Source organism: Scyliorhinus torazame, chromosome 6 (assembly GCF_047496885.1).
Source record: "Scyliorhinus torazame isolate Kashiwa2021f chromosome 6, sScyTor2.1, whole genome shotgun sequence".
Classification (NCBI taxonomy): domain Eukaryota; kingdom Metazoa; phylum Chordata; class Chondrichthyes; order Carcharhiniformes; family Scyliorhinidae; genus Scyliorhinus; species Scyliorhinus torazame.
Window position 1 is genome coordinate 79,433,880 of NC_092712.1, and position 25,047 is coordinate 79,458,926.

General features: G+C 41.2%; 1 protein-coding gene across 4 annotated transcripts in view; it reads right to left on the reverse strand.

The window, feature by feature from the left end:
- Positions 1–25,047, reverse strand: part of svila (supervillin a) — a 433,091-nt gene that overhangs the window by 296,389 nt on the left and 111,655 nt on the right. For 3 of the 4 annotated variants that reach the window (XM_072508365.1, XM_072508366.1, XM_072508367.1), the window contains one exon: positions 21,973–22,036. The gene's annotated coding sequence lies outside the window, so the exon portion shown is untranslated. Of the gene's footprint in view, positions 1–18,723; positions 19,145–21,972; positions 22,037–25,047 lie in introns of those variants that run through there. The other variant, XM_072508368.1, reaches the window with a different exon arrangement.

The window sequence follows — 25,047 nt, forward strand, 5'->3', positions numbered from 1 at the left end:
GGAGAACAAAATCATTTGCAAAAATAGTTTTAGACGCCAAAAAGCACCTTTTTACAGGCAGAGGGCTCTTCCCAAAAAATCACACAATCCGACAGTCGCATCCATCGGCCTTGTAAAGATCGTTCAAAGAGATCAGAGACCACGGACGCTGCTGCAACGATGACATTTTTAAAAGCACCATGCACTGTTGGATTAATGCCAATTTTACCAAAGGTGGGTGAGCAAGAGGGGGAAACAGATTGAAAGGCAATCTGTCATTCTGCACTCTTGTTAAGGATTATATCTCATGTTTTACCCCTTAAAACAGTTACAACCCAAACAGCAATCGACGGCAATCACTCAAGTGGCAGGCTTTGCCAAAGCAGGTGCCCTCCGGCTGGCACAGGTAAGATGGGCTGAATGGCCTCCTTCGGTGCTGTCACTTTTCTATGATTCAGTCAATATCCTTTAACTGCCTTCTCAAACCTCTCTCCCTTTCATTCCCGTTCCGCCGACATCGAACCCCCGTTACAGGTTTCCTGGCAGTGGGGGTTCATGGAACAGGAAACCAGAAATCAGAAGATCCCACCACCGGCCACCAATCGGCTGCCCACGCCGCCGTGAAAAACACCGCAGGGGGTGTGGAAAATCCTGCCTATAGTGTTTGTCCAAGAACTGAATAGGACCCGGTAAAATCTAACAAATTGAGCAATGCACTGCTGTGAAGGTTCAGAGCAGAAGCCGGTTCTTAGAAGGGAGGGCGGGGGGGGGGGGGGGGGGGGGGGGGGGGGGGAATTGATGCTCTACTTTTAGAGTTGCCCAGCTGTTTCAATGACAGATTGTACTTTCATCACTCGGGTGCAATGCCAATGATCCTGAAGAGCGGCAGAATTAACAGAAATTGGCAGTAAAACGGTATTCAGTTAATATTCTTGCAACTTTGCCCAATTTCATCCTTGGAGATTGGATGTCTCTGCCTATTTGAAAGAGAGATTCGTATTAAGCTCTGACATATATGAAAATTCAGCCCAATTAGAAAAACACTCTGTTTCTAATAAGCAACCTAGATTGCCACTGAAAGTTGAGATGCCTTGACTTCCAGATCAAAATAATTATGATGAATGGTTCGGATTTATAGTGACTTATTAATTCGCCAACAAATATCCTGAAGCAATTTGCTTTCAATAGATTTCTTTGAAATGCAATGATTTTATGTAAACAAATGCTGCAGCCAGTGTGCAAAAGGTCCCCAAATAGCAACAAGAGGCTTAGAGCTACTCTTTTTGAATAGCTCAGATGAGAAAAGCACCAGACTCGGGCTCCATTTGGTGTTGCAACGGACTCTAACACCCTCGTATCATGCAGAACAAGAGCTGCTGCTGTTTTCAATCATAATCCTATATATTGATCCATACCAGAATTGAATGAGCAAGGTTTGTTCTTCCCTTTTCAGTGATGGTCTCTATAGACAGATGAGCCTGCCGGCACAGTCAAGACTCACATGCAAATGACCAACTGGACAAGGGCACATGGCAAGAAAACTGCCTCCCGTTTAGTTTAGTGTCACTTCCATAACATTTATAACTTTGCAGCCTGAAACCTTAAAATGTGGGCTTTATTCATGTGGCCAAATAACAAAACAAAGTAAAGATAACTACAGATTTTACATCAACTAAAAAGTAGAATTAGAAGCTAATTTGTTTCCAAGTTATGACAGTCTGTGGTGGAGAGTTTTATGGGGAGGTGGTGGTGTAGTGGCATTGTCACTGGACTACTAATCCAGGATAATGCTCTGGAGACCTGGGTTCACATCCCACCAGGGCAGATGGTGAAATTTGAACTCAATAAAATCTGGCATTGTAAGTCAAACGATGACCATGAAACCATTGTTGATTGTCATAAAAACCCATCTGATTCACTAATGTCCTTTCGGGAAGGAAATCTGTCGTTCTTACCTGGCATGGCCTACATGTGACTCCAGATCCACAGCAATGTGGTTGACTCTTAAATGCCCTCAGGAATGGGCAATAAATTCTGGTCCAGCCAGCGACACCCAAATCCCATGAACAAATTTTTTTAAAGTAGAAAAATTCTGCTGCTCTACAGAGTGTATGAAATGTTAACATCTTCCACAAGTAAGTGCCCATTAGTTCGGACTTGATATTTTTTTAAAAAATGTTCCCAGTTAAAATCCACTTTAAGAAGATGAAAACCACCCCCCATGGTATAGTTTCAGGAAACAGATTAATTTATGGAACATTGATCAATTAAATGTTTCAATTGTTGAATTGAACCACATTCAGACAGCCAAAAGAAGATCGACAAGTGCCAGTGAAACAAAATAATCTGAATTATGGTAAACTTGTTAAACTTGTTTATGAATGTAATAAGATTATTCTCATTATTAGATTCACAACCATTTGGAGATGAGGCAAGAGTATGGAAAGGTTGCACCTTTCCCACTAACACTGGGTGGCATGGTAGCACAGTGCTTAGCACTGTTGCTTCACAGTGCGAGGATCCCAGGTTCGATTCCCGGTCGGGTCACAGTCTGTGCAGAGTCTGCACGTTGTCCCAGTGTCTGCTTGGGTTTCCTCCGGGTGCTCCGGTTTCCTCCCACAAGTCCCGAAAGACATGCGGTTAGGTAATTTCGGCATTCTGAATTCTCCCTCCAGGAGTGTGGCAACTAGGGACTTTTCACAGCAACTTCATTGCAGTGTTAATGTAAGCCTACTTGTGACAATAGAGATTATTATTATTACTGCAAAAGTACTTCCAACAGATTGCGACCTTAGCACAGAACATTAACTAGGATACATCTGAACTCTGAAACAGGGCCAGTTCACAATCTTTAGCCTGGGGATGCAGTTAGTTCTAAACCAGGGAATTGTATACTTTCTCTGTACTTGTATAACGCGTATTTGAGTAATAGACACATATGGCAAGTATTGGGAATGTACAGATTATTTTAAGGGTAACTATGGATAGTAATTAATGTAGGTTACAGGGGTCTCAACTGCTGGCTGGAGAGTTCATGAGAGACTCAGGTTGCCTGTTTTGGGGAAGTCCTGCCAAATTAATCAGGCAGTGGCGAGCCGGTCCTGAGATGAAGGACCCAACACGAGCTTCCAGCCAACCAGAGGCTGACTGTTCTTCATTGTTCAGCAGCACCAACAGGGAGGGAGTGGCTGCTGTTGGCAGTGTACCCAGCCAAGGCCTAAGATTGCCAAAGGACTGAGGCAACAGGTAAGTGGTTGAGGGGGTGGAGGAATCACATTCTGGTGAGTGGCAGGGAGGGGTGCCAGCATCAAGGGCACGCACTGTGTGCCTTTGAGCAAGTAACCCCAACGGTGTTTGCTTTTCAGGCTTCCCGCAAGGCAATTCCTCCACCTGCTATTAGTTGAATACCGGTGATGACAGAATGAGGTTCTTAAGTGGTACTGATTGCCCACTTAATTGGCAGTGAAAGCCATCCACGACCCTTCTCATCATGCACTTCACAGCTGCAGGTTGTGTTTGCTGCTTGCTCCTGCTGGTGGCTGCAGATGCTTGGAGACTGTTGTTGCAGTTTCCTTCCTTTTCTGTAACCAGAAAGAACGACAATTTTTTTCTAAGATACCGTGGTCCTGAAACACCGGGCTCAAGGGAACGTAGGAGTCCATAAGGCAATCCGGTTTGAACAAAGAAGACGCTACCGGACCTGGTGCGCGACATTGTTCCAAATGGGCCGCCTGCTAATGCCATTGAAGAAATGCATTTGCAGATTGCGGATGCTTCTGTTGCTGGTGTGGCGAGTGCTGCATGTATCTGGCACATCATCATGGGTTAAACACACTGAAAGCCGAGAATGTTCAACTTGAGCGCGAGAGGAATATGTGAATGCCAAAATTTGGTTCCGGTGAGATTGGGCCATGCAGCTCCTAGATGGAAATTGCACTGATACATGGAACTGATGATGGACTGATCATTTCTCCGACAAAGTCCTGGACATGATAACACATTCTCCGACTTATCCTCCATTTCTGTTCAGTGGAACCTGCGAGGGGTGTGTTTAGTTTCTTTGTGAAAAGTAGCTGATATAGCTTTGTATTGGTACCAATGGAACGGTGATGTTTTGTTGTTGTTTAATGGTTAGTGTGATATGTGGAATGTTACATATTTGATTTTACAAATCTTTGTTACTGTTGATTGTTTAATGAACAAAATATTCTCAATCAGGGCAGAGCAGGAAGGAGGCGGGGGGCGTGATAAAATAACTCCCAGTCACCAAACGCACCATAGAGTAAGAACATTAAATTCTGCCCTATGTTTTTCTTCAGGGCGTAATGAGTAAAAACAGCACTATCGTGAATGCATGCAGCAAATCAAAATTCTTTCTTTAAAAATCAAGGTGCCACCTCATGGGAGGCCTACCAGATCAATCGTATTGAGTAGGAGCAATTCACTTGGAATGATTTTTTTGGTTCATCCGCATCCAGTTTCCATCTGACTAAACAGGAGATGAACATCATTCCTGATCATGACGACAAGTCAAAGGATAGCACTCAAAACCTTCAGTCACTAAATTAGGTTATGGCCATCGAGCATTTAATATCAGAATGTAATGATCCGTTTTAAAATCAGTATCCATTAAACAAAAGATGCACATTTTTAATACAGTGCGTTGTAGATTTTTTGTGAGAAGGAGGGAGCATAAAAACCGGCCATCGCAATAACCTTTCACACAGAGTGCTGAGATTGTGTAACTTGTGGTTCTTGATTGTAATGCAAACTAAAATAATCTCCAGAGATCAACTGACCATAGGCAAGTTGGAATCCTAATTATGAGCCACGGTCTTTCCTTTTTCATCAGTTTTGTTCCTACCAACTAAAGTCAATTACTTTGCACAATCATTGTTTTAAAACCATGTCCAACATCTATACACATTGTAAGGCTTCAATTGGGAAATCTACCAGAGCTCACTGGAGGCACAGGAACATTAAACATGAAAAGTAGGCATAACAACACATTTGATTAGAATAGATATATTCATAGAATAGAACTCAACTGAACAGATAAGGGACCTATAATGAACAAGTAGCACATTTAAAATATTGAACAAAAAAATTAAAAACCTAGTGATTCTGTGCTGCCTTTAGTCGAGAGGAGGCGCCAAGAGTCTGGTTTAGCACACTTGGCTAAATCGCTGGCTTTTAAAGCAGACGAAGGCAGGCCAGCAGCATGGTTCATTTACCAGCCTCCCCGAACAGGTGCCGGAATGCGGCGACTCGGGGCTTTTCACAGTAACTTCACTGAAGCCTACTCGTGACAATAAGCAATTTTCATTTTTCATTTCCTTTGGATCAATTAATCTGGAAATATACTTTGCTCAATACACAGGACTTAATCTTCAAACTGTTGTTTGCCTTGGCTATAGAGCCATTGGCGATGGTGCTGAGTCAAAGGACTGGAAGGAGTTAGTCTGGCGGGGGGGGGCACAGGGTCTCGTTGTATGAGGACGACCTACTCCTGTATATTTCTGACCCGTTAGGGAGGATGGGAGTGATTATGCGGATCTTAGAGGAATTTGGCCAGTTCTTGGGGTATAAATTGAATATGGGGAAGTGAGGTTTTTGTGATCCAGGCAAGGGGACAGGAGAGGGGACTGGGGGAGTTGCTGTTTAAAGTGGTGGGAGTTTCCGATACTTGGGAATTCAGGTGGCACGGGTATGGGAGCAGTTACATAAATGAAATCTGGGCCGGTTAGTTGAGCAAATGAAGGAGGACTTCTCTGAGATGGGACATGCTCCTGTTGTCACTGGCGGGGTGGGTACAGGCCGTAAAGATGACGGTTCTCCTGCGATTCCTGTTTGTTTTCGGTGTGGGCTCCAATTTGTGCCAATCACCGGTTGCCCGGGGAGGTTGGATGGGGGGTTTCGGAGGTGGCAGAGAGCAGGTATTTAGAGACTGGGAGATCTGTTTATTGATGAGAGCTTTTCTTGTTTGAAGGAACTGGAGGAGGAGTTTGAATTGCCAGGTGGGAATGGGTTTCGCTAATTTGCAGGTGAGGCACTTTGTGCGAAGGCAGGCTTCGGCCTTTCCGCTTTGACCTCCACAGCGGATACAGGACAAGGTGGTTTCAAAAACGGGTGTGGGGGGAAGGGAAGGTCTCGGAAATTTATAAATTTCTCATGGAGTGGAAGGGAATCCAGATAGGGGAGGTAAAACGTAAGTGGGAAGATGAGCTAGGTGATTTAAAACTAATAACAGTAGTGACTTTAACCTGATGTGCTTCTGGTAAAAGGTGTTTTAAGTCTTATGGATGTTAAAAGGAAAGCTCAAAGGATTACCTGGTGTTGTATTCTTTGGGGGTTGTATTTGAATTAATGGTTGCGAAGATATTCACTGTATGTTTTAAAAAGGTTAACTTGAGTTCATAGAATAAACATTGTTTTGCTTAAAAAAATACTTTTCCATTTCTGCTCTACCACACATGTAGAGTGGGCCGTGCTCTCCCCAAAACCACAATCTAGTAAAAGTTGTGGGTCAGGTGAACTCCATGATACACTTTGAGGTCTCTAAACCCTGGCCCATAACAAGTTGGGGGCTTGAGTGGGATAAAAGTCTATCTATTGGATTGGTTTTGTGAATTTAAAGACAGTGAGGGGTGAGCATATTGTGGGTGCTTTTCAGGTGTGGTATTTTAGTTGAAGTAGGGAGTGTGTTGTGGACAATGGCTCTTTCAGAGGCTCTGAAGTTTTTGGGGGTGGGGACGGTCACACGCAGTACCTTACGGACAGAGACTAAAAGCAGACTGTTAGATTTGGCAAAAATATTGCAGTTAACATTACTGACAAAATGCGAAAAGATGAGGTCATTATTGCGGTGGCTAAGCATTTAAAGTTGCGTGAGATACAGTTTGACTCATTGGAAATGGCAAAAATTCAGTTACAAATTAAACAAATGGAACATGAGAAAGAATTAAAGCAGCTGAATACGAAAGAGATAGAGAGGAAAAGGAGAGAGAAGAAAAGAAAACAGAAAGAATAGACCTAGCAGAACAAAAAGAAAGAGAAAGGGAGATATAGATCAGGGAAAAAGATAAAGAGAGAGTTTGAACTTCAGAAAATGACCATGAAACATGACAGTCAGTTAAAATTGGCAGACGTAAAGGGAAAGGTACAGTTGGTGGATAGTGATGAGGATAGTGAGAAAGAGTGTCATAGTCGAAGGCTTGGTGGGAATTTATTTAAATATGTCCAAACATTGCCAAGGTTTGACGAGAAGGAGGTAGAAGCCTTTTTCATTTCATTTGAGAAGGTAGCTAAACAAATGAAATGGCCACAGGACACGTGGGAATTACTGATTCAAACAAAGCTGGTAGGTAGAGCTAGTGAAGTGTTTGCATCACTACCGGAGGAGGTATCTGAGACGTATGAGGAGGTGAAAAAAATCCATCATTTGTGCATATGAACTAGTGCCTGAAGCCTACAGACAAAGGTTTCGAAATTTAAGGAAAGAATTTGGTCAAACATACATGGAGTTTGAAAGGATCAGAGTAATTTTGATAGGTGGATAAGGGCTTTGAAAATAGACCAAACGTATGAAGCTCTCAGATAAATTATACTTTTGGAGGAGTTTAAAAGTTCAATTCCTGATGTAGTGAGAACTCATGTGGAAGAGCAGAGGGTTAAAACTACGAGATTAGCAGCAGAAATGGCAGATGATTATGAATTAGTTCATAAATTAAAGTTTGGTTTCCGACATCAGTTTCAGCCTGTGAGGGATAGAAACTGGGGACATGAGAAATACTCAAGTGGTAAAGGTGATCTGATGGGAGATAATAAGGAGAGTGTACCTCAGATTAAAAATGAAATCCAGGAGGGTGGAAGAGACATGAAAAGTTTCAAATGTTTTCACTGTAATAAACTAGGCCATGTAAAGTCATAATGTTGGTGGTTGAAGAAAAGCACGGGGTAGGCTGATGTGGTCAAACAGGATAAGACAGTGGGGTTTGTTACAGTGGTAAAGGAAAGCCCAAGTGAAGCGAAGGAGGTGCAAAAGATTGTACAGCCTGATCAAGAGGTGATTGATAAGAAAGTGCCAGATCTCTTTAAAGAATTTACTTGTTTGGATAGAATCATAGAATTTACAGTGCAGGAGGCGGCCATTCGGCCCATCGAGTCTGCACCGGCTCTTGGAAAGGTCCAAGGTCCACACCTCCACCCCATCCCCATAACCCAGTAACCCACCCAACACTAAGGCCAATTTTGGACACTAAGGGCAATTTATCATGGCCAATCCACCTAACCTGCACATCTTTGGACTGTGGGAGGAAACCAGAGCACCCGGAGGAAACCCACACACACATGGGGAGGGTGTGCAGACTCCGCACAGACAGTGACCCAAGCCGGAATCGAACCTGGGACCCTGGAGCTGTGAAGCAATTGTGCTATCCACAATGCTGCCGTGCTGCCCGTAAGTTTACTCGTGTGTATCAGGAAGAGTAGGTAACAAAGTCACAATTTTAAGAGGTATGGGAGCTAGTCAATCTTTAATGGCAAGAGATGAGGAGTTATGTAGTCTGGGAAGAATATTGCCAGAAAAGGTGGTAATATGTGGAATTCAGGGTGAGAGGAGTAGTGCTTAAGGTAAGGTTGGAAAGTCCAGTGAAGAGTGGTGAAGTGGTAGTACATAGGAGTAATAGAGAAACTATCTTGTCCAGGAATACAGTTTATCTTGGGTAATGATAAAGCTGGATCACAGGTGGGAGTGATGCCTACTGTGGTTGATAAGCCAGTGGAAAATCAGACAACTGAAGTGTTGAAGGACAAATATCATGGGATTTTTCCAGATTGTGTAGTAACAAGGTCGCAAAGTCACAGGTTAAGACAAGAGGAGAAATCAAAGAGTGAAGATGACGTTGACGTGCAATTATCAGAAACGATTTTTGATCAGATGGTTGAAAACGAACAAGAACAGGTGGAGGATGAAGCGGATATTTTTAGTTCAGGAAAATTGGCGGAGTTACAACAAAAAGATGTAGAAATAAAACGGATGTATGAGAAAGCATACACAGAAGAGGAATCGGAGTGTAGACCAGAGTGTTATTACTGTAAAAGTGATGTCTTGATGAGAAAATGGAGACCTTTACATATGCAGGTGGATGAAAAGTGGGCAGAAGTTCATCAAGTAGTATTGCCGGTAGGGTATAGAAAGGAGGTGTTGCAAGTTGCACATGAGGTACCAGTGGGAGGTCATTTGGGAATAAGGAAAACTCAAGCTAAAATCCAAAAACATTTTTATTGGCCTGGATTACATAAAGATGTAGTTACATTTTGTCAATCATGTCACACATGTCAAACTATAGGGGAACCTCAAGCAGTGATAAAACCAACGCCCTTAATACCCATTCCAGCATTTGAGGAACCTTTTACAAGGGTCCCAATTGATTGCATAGGACCGCTTCATCAAACAAAAAGTGGGAATCAATATCTTTTGACTATAATGGATGTTTCTACTAGGTTTCCAGAGGCCATTCCAGTACATAATATTACAGCTAAAAAGATTGTGGAGGAGTTACTTAATTCTGTCCTAGTGTTGGGGAATGAGCCCGGCCAGGTGGTTGAAGTTTCAGTCGGGGATTACTTTGGGAATAGTGATCACAATTCCGTAAGTTTTAGAATACTCAAGGACAAAGACGAGAGTGGTCCAAAAGGAAGAGTGCTAAATTGGGGGAAGGCCAACTATACCAAAATTCGGCAGGAGCTAGGGAATGTGGATTGGGAACAGCTGTTTGAAGGTAAATCCACATTTGCTATGTGGGAGGCTTTTAAAGAGAGGTTAATTAGAGTGCAGGACAGACATGTCCCTGTGAAAATGAGGGATAGAAATGGAAAGATTAGGGAACCATGGATGACAGGTGAAATTGTGAGACGAGCTAAGAGGAGAAAGGAAGCATACATAAGGTCTAGACGACTGAAGACAGACGAAGCTTTGGAAGAATATCGGGAATGTAGGACCAATCTGAAACAAGGAATCTAGAGGGCTAAAAGGGGTCATGAAATATCTTTAGCAAACAGAGTTAAGGAAAATTCCAAAGCCTTTTATTCATATATAAGGAGCAAGAGGGTAACTAGAGAAAGGGTTGGCCCACTCAAGGACAAAGGAGGAAAGTTATGCATGGAGTCAGAGAAAATGTGCGAGATTCTTAACGAGTACTTTGCATCGGTATTCACCGAGGAGAGGGACATGACGCATGTTGAGGTTAGGGATAGATGTTTGACTACTTTAGGTCAAGTCAGCATAAGGATGGAGGATGTGTTGGGTATTTTAAAAGACATTAAGGTGGACAAGTCCCCAGGTCCGGATGGGATCTATCCCAGGTTACTGAGGGAAGCGAGAGAGGAAATAGCTGGGGCCTCAACAGATATCTTTGCAGCATCCTTGAACACGGGTGAGGTACCGGAGGACTGGAGAATTGCATATGTTGTCCCCTTGTTTAAGAAGGGTACCAGGGATAATCCAGGTAATAATAGACCGGTGAGCCTGACGCCAGTGGTAGGGAAGCTGCTGCAGAAGATACTGAGGGATAGGATCTATTCCCATTTGGAAGAAAATGGGTTCATCAGTGATAGGCAACATGGTTTTGTGCAGGGAAGGTCATGTCTTCCCAACTTAATAGAATTCTTTGAGGAAGTGACAAAGTTGATTGATGAGGGAAGGGCTGTAGATTTCATATACATTGACTTCAGTAAGGCATTTGATAAGGTTCCCCATGGTAGGCTGATGGAGAAAGTGAAGTCTCATGGGGTCCAGGGTGTACTAGCTCGATGGATAAAGAACTGGCTGGACAACAGGAGACAGAGAGTAGTGGTGAAAGGGAGTTTCTCAAAACGGAGAACTGTGACCAGTGGTGTTCCACAGGGATCCGTGCTGGAACCACTGTTGTTTGTGATATACATAAATGATCTGGAGGAAGATATGGGTGGTCTGATTAGCAAGTTTGCAGATGACACTAAGATTGGTGGAGTAGCATATAGTGAAGGGGACTGTCAGAGAATATAGATAGAATGGAGAGTTGGGTGGAGAAATGGCAGATGGAGTTCAATCCAGGCAAATACGAGGTGATGCATTAAGATCCAATTCAAGAGCGAACTATACGGGAAATGAAAAAGCCCTGGGGAAAATTGATGTACAGAGAGATCTGGGTGTTCAGGTCCATTGTACCCTGAAGGTGGCTGCGCAGGTCGATAGGAGTGGTCAAGAAGGCATACGGCATGCTTTCCTTCATCGGAAGGGGTATGGAGTACAAGAGTTGGCAGCTCATGTTACAGTTGTATAAGACTTTGGTTCGGCCACATTTCGAATACTGCGTACAGTTCTGGTCGCCACATTACCAAAAGGATGTGGATGCTTTGAAGAAGGTGTGGAGGAGGTTCACCAGGATGTTGCCTGGTATGGAGGGTGCTAGCTATGAAGAGAGGTTGAATAGATTAGGATTATTTTCATTAGAAAGACAGAGATTGAGGGGGGACCTCTTTGAGGTCTACAAAATCATGAGAGGTATAGACAAGGTGGATAGCAAGAAGCTTTTTCCCCCCCAGAGTGGGGGACTCAATTACTAGGGGTCATGAGTTCAAGGTGAGGGGGGAAAAGTTTAAGGGAGATATGCGTGGAAAGTTCTTTACTCAGAGGGTGGTGGGTGCCTGGAACGCATTGCCGGCGGAGGTGGTAGAGGCGGGCACGATAGCGTCATTTAAGAGGTATCTAGAGAGATAGATGAATGGGCAGGGAGCAGAAGGATACAGATCCTTAGAAAACAGGTGACAGTTTTAGATAGAGGATCTGGATCAGCGCAGGCTTGGAGGGCCGAAGGGCCTGTTCCTGTGCTGTAATTTTTCTTTGTTCTTTGTCTGGACTATCCACAGAAATACAATCGGATCAAGGATAAAATTTTACCTCAAGGTTATTCAAAGAAATTATGGGTAGCTTAGGAATAAAACATTTTAAATCAACTGCGTACCATCCAGAATCGCAGGGAGTGTTAGAAAGGTGGCATCAGACATTAAAGACAATGTTGAGGGCTTATTGTCAAGATTATCCTGAGAATTGGGACAAAGGAATTCGATTTGTATTGTTTGCAATTAGGGATGCACCTAATGAGTCAACCAAATTTAGTCCTTTTGAACTAATTTTTGGTCATGAGTCAAGAGGACCACTTAAATTGATTAAGGAAAAATTGGTGGATGAGAAATCGGAAATTACATTATTGGATTACGTGTCAAATTTTAGGGAACAATTAAGTAGAGCAGGTAAATTGGCTGGACAACATTTAAAAGTTGCACAAAATGTGATGAAATGGATAGCAGACAAGAAATCCAAAGTTCATAGTTTTGCCATTGGAGATAAAGTTTTAGTGTTGAACCTGTAAAAGCTAGGTTTTATGGACCTTATCAGATTGAAAGGAAATTAAATGAGATCTGGTAAGAACGCCAGATAGAAGGAAAGCTCACCCAGTGTGTCATGTGAATATGCTTAAAAGGTACTTTGAAAGGGAAGGAGAGAAAAAGGAGTTCTTAATGATTCTAACTCAAAGTGGCAAACCAAATCCAGATGACTGTGAATTTGACATACATCAAATTAAATTGGAAAATGAGGATGTTCTTAAAAATTGGGATCAAATGTTGAGTTACCTTCCAGAGGAAAAACAGACTCACCGGAAAGAGTTATTGATATCACATGGGCATATTTTTGGAGATAAATTGGGATGGACGCAAATGGCTATACATGATGTAGATGTGGGAAATGCTGTTCCAATCAAACAACATCCATACAGACTTCACCCTTTAAAATTGGCACAGGTTAACAAAGAGATTGAAAGTATGCTTACAAATGGCATAATTGAAGTGGGTTGCAGCCAATGGAGCTCACCCATAGTGATGGTACCTAAACCAGATGGTACCCAATGGTTGTGTATGGACTATAGAAAGGTTAATGCACTTACAAGAACGGACTCTAATCCTATCCCACGTTTGGAGGATTGCGTTGAGAAAGTGGGACAATCAGCTTTTATTTCCGAACTGGATTTACTTAAACATTACTGGCAGGTACCTTTATCCGAAAGGGCAAAGGAGATTTCAGCTTTTGTGACTCCAGATGGTATATACCAATTCAAAGTCATGCAATTTGGCATGAAAAACGCACCAGCCACATTTCAATGGTTAACTAACAAAGTTGTTTCAGGATTACCCAATTGTGTGGTATACATCGACGATCTGGTAATTTTCAGCCAGACATGGACAGAACATTTGAAACATCTGATGGAGTTATTCGATCGACTTTAGGAATCGGGTTTGGTCATAAATCTAACCAAAAGTGAGTTTGGAAAAGCCCAAGTCACTTTCCTTGGCCATACAATTGGACAGGGTTGAATGGTCACACGGGATGTGAAACCAACAGTTATTGAGGAGTTTTCAATACCCTTGAGACAAAGGGAAATAATCCGATTTCTTGGCATGAGTAGATTTGATCGAACATTTGTGCAAAAGTTTTGTAGCATGATTGCTCCACTGATGGACTTGCTGAAGAAACGTCGAAAATTTCAATGGACAGCGGATTTTCAACAGGCATTTGACTGCCTGAAAGCTGTGATAACCAATGCTCCCGTGTTGGAGAATTACAAGGGGCTCTGTGATCAGATTGAACTAAAGTATCTGACTTTAAAGAGTAATGCCGAGGCGTAGAGAAATGGACGGATCGTGCAGAGACCTTCTTGTTCAAAAAGACTGATAATTGAGAAGGATTTCAGTTGGAGGAAGAAAAACGGGGAAAAAATGGACTATATTATTATACCTGTTTGCGTGTGCTGTTTTTTGAAACAAAAAATTATATTTACTGTGTGCATTTCTTAAAGGATAGTGAAAAGGTGAAAAATGAAACCATCTTGAAGTTGATGGGTGTTTTCTTTTCTTGGGGGCAGGTGTCATGTGAGAGTACCTTTAAGAAATGGGTGTGTATATGAGTATCTGTAGTGAGAGTGCCTTTAAGAAATGGGTGTTTACTACTGCAGTGATGTCAGAGTGTGGGTGGAGCTGGGCTGTCTGTCAGCTTTTTACTTTCGTTTTAGGCTGTTTGCTGCAGGGTGTTTTATAGTTTCATTTTCAGAGCTGGATAGCTGCAGTCACAGCCAGAAGGTATATTAAAGTCTCTCTCTATAATCTAAAGACTGTAAATCGATCCCGGTGATTTAAAACAGTAGTGACTTTAACCTGATGTGCTTCTGCTAAAAGGTGTTTTAAGTCTTATGGATGTTAAAAGGAAAGCTTAAAGGATTAGTTAGTGTTGTAGTCTTTGGGGGTTGTATTTGAATTAATAGAAATAGAAAATCACTTATTGTCACAAGTAGGCTTCAAATGAAGTTACTGTGAAAAGGCCCTAGCCGCCACATTCCGGCGCCTGTTCGGGGAGGCTGGTACGGGAATTGAACCGTGCTGCTTGCCTGCCTTGGTCTGCTTTAAAAACCAGCGATTTAGCCCAGTGTGTTAAACAAGATGTTCACTGTATGTTTTGAAAAGGTTAACTTGAGTTCATAGAATAAACATTGTTTTGCTTAAAAAAATACTTTTCCATTTCTGCTGTACCACACCTGTAGAGTGGGCCGTGTGCTCCCCAAAACTACAATCTAGTAAAAGTTGTGGGTCAGGTGAACTCCATGATACACTTTGGGGTTCTCTAAACCTTGGCCCACAACACTTGAAATTTCCAACATCTGCAGTATTTTGCTTTGGCCTTAGATGTGCCCACGTTGAGGAGGGCAAGAATTGCCAGACATCTACTATCGGACGTTATTCAGAAATGCTTGTTGGAAGTTTGTGCAGGCGGATCAACAAACATCGTCTGATGATAATAGCTCGGGTGGCTACTGTCAGCCAAAAGGTCTGTGAATACGCAATGTCCTGGCTCACGTGTAACTACTTTGGCGAGATTGGAGGATGATTGTAAGCACCCATAGAACCGCAGGACAATGAATGACTTTACCTCCTTGCATGAAAAGGTGAAGAGGACAAAACATTTGATAAATGTTATTCAATCATTAAAGTTAATCTTTAAAGTTCTGTTCAGCATGGCTGAGTGTAAATTGGGCTGGTTTAGCACAGGGCTAAATAGCTGGCTTTTAAAGCAGACCAAGGCAGGCCAGCAGCGCGGGTTCAATTCCCGTACCAGCCTCCCCGAACAGGCGCCGGAATGTGGCGACTATGGGCTTTTCACAGTAACTTCATTTGAAGTCTACTTGTGACAATAAGTGATTTACATTTTCATTCATTTCAAATGAATGAAAAAACTATTATACTAAAAGGGAGGTGGTGCATTTGGAAATTCTTCATACTGAAAGATTCAATTAAATACACAGAACCACATGGCTGAGGAATGACACAAGACTAAATTTTTGGCTACCAGCTGCCTCATGGATATTTCCTAACCAGTGACACAGAACATCACCATGCAACATGTCAACTAGATTTCTGATCAACTTTTTAAATGATTAAGCAAGGGGTACATGAATGGTAAGACTGATGCAAATCAGATGGTCCAAGGTCACATTGAATGCAACAAATCTGTACACAATAGCAAAAAAAAGGAAGTGCTAGCAAGAAAAGAAAGAGAATGCTGAAGCTGCTTATTCTTTGGGTGACTCCTGGTGTAAAGTGGCTCACTTTAATACCCCTACAGGACATAGCTTCTATTTTGAACAACGTCAGCTCAGTTTCCGTTGTGCAAATTGTGTCAGACATAAGTTGTAACGCCTTCACATTCTGTTTAGAAACTCTATCATGGTAAACAAGCTCACTGCAGTTATTAACTACGCAGTTTAGACATTTAGATTTTATCAGAAAACCCTGAAAATTCCACCTCAAGGCACATGGCAAGCTGTTTCGATTGCTCTGTGAAATGTACGGTCACAGAATTGCAGAAGATCAATAATTTTTCCTTGCAATATGTGCAAGTTATATTTCTGCATTTTAATGTACAATTACAAGTGAAAGTCTGGGAAAAGTTGGCAACAGTGCAACATCTGAGGAGGGAGACTATTGTACACGGGAAATAACTTTTTCGATGTGCACCCGACAAAAACAAGACCAAGCCCACCTCAATTAAATTTTTGTCCTGCTATGACTGAAATTAAACAACATCTGATGTACTTAACATGCTGCCAGCTAACAGAATAAACCAGTGAAAGGATAAAAGAGACATTGCAGAGAAAGGCCGGTCCTATTGTATTAAATGCTTGCAATAATGTATCCATGCTTTTTATTTATGAAAATATTTAATAACTTAGATTTACAGGACCTTCAGGGCACGGTTAACAAATGAATAGTTATCAATTAGAAACTTCAAATTCCATATTCTGATGGATAGTTTTTCCACTTATTTTCACGTGTCCTTAACATTAGCTAATTGAAAACTCAAAGTGGATTATCAGCTTCTACATCATATGTTTTTCCAATAAATATCATCCAGCATATAAAAGATTCCCTTTTCAATTATGCATTACTATGGAGTACACTGATGATCTAAAAATTAGAAATCATGGATGGGATCCTCCGGTCTTGCCCATGACAGGACCGGTTGTGAGCAAATACGGAAAATTTGGTGTCCCAGCCAAAACTCCATTCACTCCCGGAAAATCCCAGCCATGAACGAGGACAGAAGATTTGGTCCATCTTTGTGGAATATGGAGACCAAATGGACACCAAGTATCCACTCACATGAATAACCTCAGCGGATTCGGGAATAGAACCCGCACTATTAGCCTCGCTCTGCATTACAAACCAGCTGTCCAGCCAACTGGGCTAAACCAGCCATGAAGGTCCCGCCCTCTCAACCTTGTCCCTCGTCTGAGGTGTGGTGATCCTCAGGTTAAATCACCACAAGTCAGCCCTCCCCCTCAAAAGGGGAAAGCAGCCTAAGGTCATCTAGGACTATGGAGACTTTATTATTTACTCACATGAGGTATTGAAAATCGATGTGGACACTACAAGTCCATAATGCAGCATGTTTTAATTGATAGTATTCAGACAATGTATGTCTACTGTAGTCAAATTGGAGGGAATGGTGGCATTGCACATAAAGAAAATGAGATTCTGGGCAAATGGCAGCTTTCAATAAATGTGTAAAATAATACCAAGGTGAAAAGACCAAGAGTTGTACTATTAGGCCATGGCAAGTGCTAGCAAATTAAATGTTTGTAAATTCTTGATTAAAGGGCCCTCAACCATTTAAAGTGATTTCCCATTCCAGCACAGAAGAGGTGTGCTTTTCTGCAGTGCAGAGATAACTGCCAAGTTAACATTCACTTTCATTTTATTGAATAAAACTGCAACTTTAATGGAGATCTATGAGAAAATGGGAGAATCTAAAAAGCTGCATCTAGGTATAACTTGCTGCATGACATTTATCTTTTCAAGATAAAGATAGATAGTTTTTTGAAGAATAAAGGGATTAAGGGTTATGGTGTTCGGGCCGGAAAGTGGAGCTGAGTCCACAAAAGATCAGCCATGATCTCATTGAATGGTGGAGCAGGTTCGAAGGGCCAGATGGCCTATTCCTGCTCCTAGTTCTTATGTTTGAATGTCACGTAGTAGAAGAGGTTTGCGGCACAAATGAGACTATTTAGTCCATCATAACTGTGCTCACTGGAGCAATCCAAAACCAATGCCCATCAGTTCCAGGTACAATATTTAAATTGTTGGAGTGAGAATATGAAAATGTGCAGATTCAAGCTCAAATTGTCAACCTGCTCTTCTTAAGAGAAAGCGTAAAACAATTTTGAAAAAAATCCACTTTATTTTTGTTGCAATGAATATGCATAACAGCCGTTAAGACATAATTTACTAACATACAGTCACAGTCATGTTATGTTCAAAACCATTCACTATATACATTTAATTTCTTGGAAGAACTGTGAAAGAATAAGAAAACAAAGTTATCGAAAGTTGTATCCCTTTTAACTAATGTAATTGATTTCAATGTGCTCCAATTTAATTTGAAGAGTTTTCAACTGTGCCTTGTCTGAAGTGGTTCATTTGATCTATGCAGTTACCAATTTAAATTAATTTGAGTGAATACATTTAAGTCCCAGTGAACAGTTTTTTAAAAATGAACTAGAACAAACAAAGAACAAAGAAAAGTACAGCACAGGAACAGGCCCTTCGGCCCTCCAAGCCCGTGCCGGCTATGATGCTACCCGACTAAACTACAATCATCTACACTTCCTGGGTCCGTATCCCTCTATTCCCATCCTATTCATGTATTTGTCAAGAAGCCCCTTAAATGTCACTATCGTCCCTGCTTCCACCACCTCCTCCGGCAGCGAGTTCCAAGCACCCACTACCCTCGGTGTAAAAAACTTGCCTCGTACATCTACTCTAAACCTTGCCCCTCGCACCTTAAACCTATGCCCCCTAGTAATTGACCCCTCTACCCTGGGGAAAAGCCTCTGACTATCCACCCTGTCTATGCCCCTCATAATTTTGTAGACCTACAACTGATCCAACTAGCCATTTTTCTGAGCATCCCACTGTATTTCAATCATTACAAATTTCTTCAGAAAATAAAAAGCAAACCCTAGGCTATCACATGATAAACAACGATAGACATGCACATATTGGTAAACAAAAGATTTTTCAGCATCAAGTAACATCCTCAGTGAAACAGCTGTTAAAATGTCCTTATTACACCTATTGAAAAAACATCCCACTTACCTCAGTGGAAGCGAAAGTTCCTCTTCAAGAGTTTAGTTAAATTTTAAAACTTCAGGATTATATTTAATCCGTTGCCTCCATATAAAGAAGTATCCCAGCAAATATCATCTGGGGAAATTACGTACTTCAGGCTTTTAGGTCTTTAAGCAAAACAAAGTTGTACTTAAAGCTAAAAGGATTGCCAGGTATTATTCGAATGCCAATAATGAAATAAACGAATGCTGCAGCAAAGTGTGGAGGTTGGATCTGTAGTCAAGAGAATTCCAAGCGTTTCCTATCCAATTATTTCAAGGACAAGTTAACTGTTTCCTTTGTCGACATTTAGTATTTCCAATAGATTTCCCACAGCAAGAGAGATACTTTAAAAAGAGCAGTCCTGAAGCAAAGGCTATGCTGCTGTGGTTACAAGTTTCCATCCAACTATCTATCCATCATATACCACTCTTAACGCAGTCAGTTCCTCAGATAGAACTATGGACTCATTTTAACCTCTGAGGACTCGGGGCCAATTGCAGTATGGCAATGACACGTAGGACCATCCATTTATGGACTGAACAGTGAGCTCTGATACCATTTAAATCTGCCATAAATAGCCCTTGGAATAGAGAGAGCAGATCAGCTGTTGCAACAACAGTTTCAGGCTATGGCTTTATTCTTTCTCATTGCCAATAACATTTGAACACTCACTGCTGAAACTTGTAAGGAGTACTGATTAAAGCTTCCAAATCTGGTTACTTGGTAATATCGTACAAAATGGACCAAACTAGTGACCATTTAAGTGTATCAGATCAGTGCAAACAGATCAAAATGTTTGGTTGGCTAAAATACCAGATCTGAACTGAAAGGCAACATTCCTCACTGAACTTCAAAGCGATTTCAATCCATACTCTGCAGATCTGAATATGTTTCATAAGCCATGAAATTACTTGACAATTTTAGGTGAGAATTGAACATGACCAGTCAAATTGAAGTGTTACATCTTGTACAGCAACTAAGTACATTTGAGGGAAGCTATTCAACATATAGCTATTCAACAAATGAAGGCACAACTTAACAGTCATAATTCGAACGGTTTGCAAGATTGCTTTCAAAAGAAATCAATGCACATGAACAATTTCTTTTAAACCACTTTAACTGTATCCAGATAAAGTGTAACAAATTTCAGAATTTACCAAGTTAGGATTCATTCATGTCGCTTGTACAGGGAAAATAAAATCTAATTTTTTTTTAAAGTAGTTATCAGTAATACCTGCTGGCCAAGTTGAAATGCTACAAACATTGGTAAACTGATGGACATTTACAATCAAAATCGAAAATCTGTCAAATGTGTGACTAACACGGCCAGACAACATCCCCATTACAGACAACAGATGGATCTACAAAAATAGTTCAACACGTTTTGACTGTATTGGTCTCAAATTCTTGAAACAATCACATCAAATATCCATTATAAAAATCCCAGTTGGATCACTGTTAATATTCTTGCCAAGCTGTTATAAATAACACAAATGTTATTTTCCAAGCTTTTAAACTTGTCTTACAACTTATATGCATAATTGTCTAGTAAATAAGAGTGGGATAAAAGAATGAATATTATTGATTGTCTCCAATGATCAGTTATCTTGAAGCTACTAAATTTTTCTACAAATAGTTTGAATAATGGCAAAAAGGTGGAAACTGAAGCAGTGGGAGGATCAAAATAAATTTAGTGACTATTCAAATAAAAATCCTTTTGAATGTTTCCTAATCATGCTAATTTGACTATGACAAATGTATTCCTGAATTCATTTATAATTTACTTCAATTACTCTACGTTTAGAAGGATCGACATCCTATGTACAGGAAGCATTGAGATTATATAACTGGTCTAGTAATCCGGTACTTAGACTAATGATCTGCAGACATTAGTCTAAATCCCAATACAGCGGTTAGGGAATTTAAACTGAATAAATCTGTAATAAAAAACCGTCAATAATAATGGTGACCATGAAACTGCCAGATCGTTATTAAAATCCATTTAGCTCACTAATACCCTTGAGGCAAGAAAATCTGTTGTCCACACCCTGGTACAGTCAACATGCGATTCTGAACTGCCCTCTGAAATGGCCTGGTCAGCTGTTCAGTTGTATAAAACAACATCACAAAAAGTCTAATAAAAGGATAAAACTGGACAGTCTACTCAGCATCCACCTAGGCACAGACACGACAAAGGCAACACTGCAAAGTCAGCCCAGTCAACACTGCAAAATCCCGAGTAACATCTAGGTACTTATACTAAAATTGGGGAACCATCAGACCAGTCAAGCAATAGCTTGATATGGACATACTCTCAGAATCATACCTTACAGCCAATGCCCCAATCTCCTCCATGACCATCCCAGAGGTGGTGGCACAGTGGTAAACAGTTGGGAGGGAATGGTCTTGGGAGCACTCTGGGCCCCAGGCAGTCTCCTAGGATCAGTTCAAATATGTTCCAGGAAAGCTCCTGTTAATTATCACCCTCCTGCAATTGGTGAATCAATTTTCCTCCTCCACGTTGAATGCTGGAAGAAACACGGAGGGCAGCAAGGGCGCAGAATCTACTCCAGATGGGGGATTCAATGTTACCTGCTGGCTTGGCGGATACCAAAGTCAGGCGCTACAAGTTGAAGAGGTGCAAGGAAATTTCCTGGGGGGTTATTGCTCCCATAACCACGGTTACCCAAACCGTATGATTTGGTCATTCATCCTTTTATTGCCTCTGGAACTTTACTGTGCACAAGCTGAAAGCCACATATGGCAAAACTACACTTGAAAACAAACGTTTTAAAACAAACAACTGTTGGTTGCGAAACTGTTGGGAGATCTTTGACTTTACATAAATGCAATTTCCTTCCCCTTATTTCACATTCAAATGAATCTTTCATAACATGGCCCTGTTCGCATGCAAATTCTACCGAGGTCCTTCTGCAGTTCCTTTGAACAGAAACAGTACCACAAACAGTACCATAAATGGAGAATGGCTGAACAATTATTAGTGTAAAAAGAGTTGCTAAAGAGCCTTATAAGAGTGTAAAAACTAAATTTCAAGGTTTGTCCATAAAATTGAGAATGTACAACCTCAGTCACATTGGCATATCCACAACCGTGCTAGACCATTCTTAAAATAACCTTAAAAAGAGATTTAATATCAGAGTTAAATTTGAAGTGATTATTGATTGTAGAGTTACACGATCAACACTAAATGTTAGCATGTAAATTCCAACTCACCAAATTATTACAACAAAACAAGCTTCATGGTCAACAATCTATCTCTTCTCCAGTCTTCTGTATCCTGGTGAGGAACATAAAACAGCAAATTAACACAAATAACAGATTCAAAAATTACATTCATGTGGTTTGAAATTAATTGCATTTCTATTTCTATTTACACATTGTTCTCCATCAATCACCAACCTTAATCGGGAAATGTTCCAGACATGCTTCAGAATTTCTAAATCATGTTTCCACAGGCAAGGATTTGGAAATTAGCTGCATTTAAGTGGCAAATTTCAAACGAAAATTGGCTCATACATTTTCGTTATGAACATATGCTGCAGCTATTCAAAACAACAATAATTTTATCAAAACAAGACGGTTTCATGGTCATGTATCTGTATACTGGCTTCTCTATGCTGGTGAGGAAGATAAAGCAGTAAATAAATGCAGATTCATGTATTTGTTAATGAGCCAGGCACTGATGATGCTTTTCCATGATGATTGGAGACAATGGCTAATTCATTATTTTGCAAAGCATTAATGCTAATATTCACACATATTATCATTGGGATGAACTGTTCACTTGAGCCAAGTATTGGGCATTTTCTGAAGATGCACTCTTTTTGGAAGGATGGTGGAATGACGGTGTGATACAAAGAAAGACCTTGCCCGCTTTACTCATCAGTCTATTGGTAACTCTTAGGAGAGTTCCGAAGGGGATGAAAGCAGGATTAGGCGGTTGAGTTGGATGATCAGACATGATCGCAATGAATGGCGGAGCAGGCCCGAAAGGCCGAATGGCTTCCTCCTGCTCCTGTTTTCTATGTTTCTAAAGTCAGAGGGACAGCCCACCCACTTTCTGTGGTCAAGGCTGACAAGAGAGCATCATAAAAACCTTTCAAGATCACTCAGGCTAGTTGAGCTCTGATGAAAGGTCACAACGGTTATATTATGCCTTTAAGTGATAGCAGCATGACATCACTAGAAGGGAAGGGCGTCATGTCATCTCGTCTTAGTCTCACTTTTGCGTTTGGACAGAGGTCATCCATCCAGCCAGGCTGTTGATGGCTTCAAGCTTTAGCTCCATATAGATCTCCTCTTATGAACCCACAACAAGCTTACACAATCCCTTATGAGTAATCTGTGATTTACATTATAAAAACAAACAAACCAGAAACATTAGCTCTATTTCTCTCTCCAGAGAGATTGTCTGACCAGCATTTTCTGAGTTTATTTCCGATTTCCAGCAATCACAGTACTTTGTTTTAGTTCTGGGAAAATCTGCTCAGATTAAGCTCAGAGCTGGCCAGGGCCAGAATGCTGACCATGGAAACTAAGTTGGCTCACTAAGACGAATAGTGAGGCAGAATGTCTTGTGCAACTTTATTCACTGTGGGCGTTTCAAATTTACATGGTGAATAAGTTTTGATTAGATATGACACGGTATGCAATCATGGACTACAAAAATAAAGCAGATCAACAGTCCCAGGAAAGTGGTTCAATCCACCTCGCAAACATCGTCAGAGGTGCACAACAGCACACATGAAAGAAACAATATGGCGATACTACTGTTATGTTCCGGATGGCTACCTCATGCAATAGATATTCAGCAGAATATCCATATGCCACAATCCAATCATAAAACACAGGGACTGCTTACGCAAGTGTCCAGCACGATTGAATGGAAGTAATCACTGCAGGTAGACCAGATATTTGTCAAGTTCCATAACACAGCTTATCTAGTTCAGCTATTATTGGTCAGTCAGAAACCAGGGACTGCCACCAGTCAGAAAGGACGTTTGACTTCTTCAGGCATTCTCCGAGGACATCCCTAAAGCAACTTTCCTCCCTGGGGTCTCCTGTAATGACAGAGTGCCGAGCAGAACAGTTTTCAAGAAACGTTCCTTCTCCCAAACCGTTAACTCAATGGATGCTGCCAGACTTGCTCCCACAATGTGATAATATCCAGTTAATCCAACTCCATGTGGACTTTGCGCATTCTCCCTGTGGGTCTCACCTCCACAATCCAAAGATGTGCAGGGTAGGTGGATTGGTCACGCTAAATTGCCCCTTAATTGGAAAAAAAATTGTGTGTGATGATGATTGAAGAATAAATATTGTGTAGGACACTAGGAATAACTTCCCCGTTTTTCTTCAAAATAGTCCCATGGGATCTTTTATACCCACCTGAGAAGGCAGACAGGGTTGAGTTTAAAGTCGCATCAAATTTCAGAATCTCAGGCAGCACTGCAATGGAGGGTCAGCCTTGATTTCTTAATTTATGCGCTCAAGTTCTGGAGTGGGACTTGAACCCGGAAAATTGTGACTCAGATGTTACCAACTGGGCCATCGTTGACACTACATGGCCACAAGTGGTGTAGCGATTTATATTGGGGATGCACGGGAGGCCAGAGATCTTAAGAGGATTGTAGGGCTAGAGGGAGGAAAGTAGAGATAGGGAGAGAGAGTTAGCCATGGAGGGATCTGAAGTGAAAGAGAATTTTGCAATAGACTTTCTGCTTGCTTAACAAAGATTAGTTGTTTGAAATAGTATGTGCAAAACCCAATGAACATCCGTGAACTCGTCACAGAAATGTATCACTCAACACTAAGGACCACAAACTGGAGGAGTTTGGAGATAAAGATCTTAGCAGCATCTTAAAATAAGAATGAAAGTTTTAAAATTTGCATGGAATTCAAATAATTATTTAATTGCCATTTAAAAGATTTATGGCTTTTACTTCAACCATTTGCAGAAGACAATTTCCCATTCTGAACCACTCTCTGAAATTAAATTTCACCCGACTTTCCTTCAAGTTCTACTTTTGACTATATTAAACTTGGACTTCCATTTTCCATTTCCCCAATCAGTGGATACAATCAATCAATCTATTATTTAAGTCATGGTAACCCTCTAAAGCATTAAAGATCTCCATCAAGTCATCTGTTATGCGAGGGAGATATCAGTCAATTGGGTCCAGAAATGAGATCGAAGATGTAGCAGACAATTTCAGGTTAAACAGGCTGAAGGAAACAAAGCTGCGAGCACAGAGTCAGAGGAAAACGGCCACACCTGGCATGAGTTAC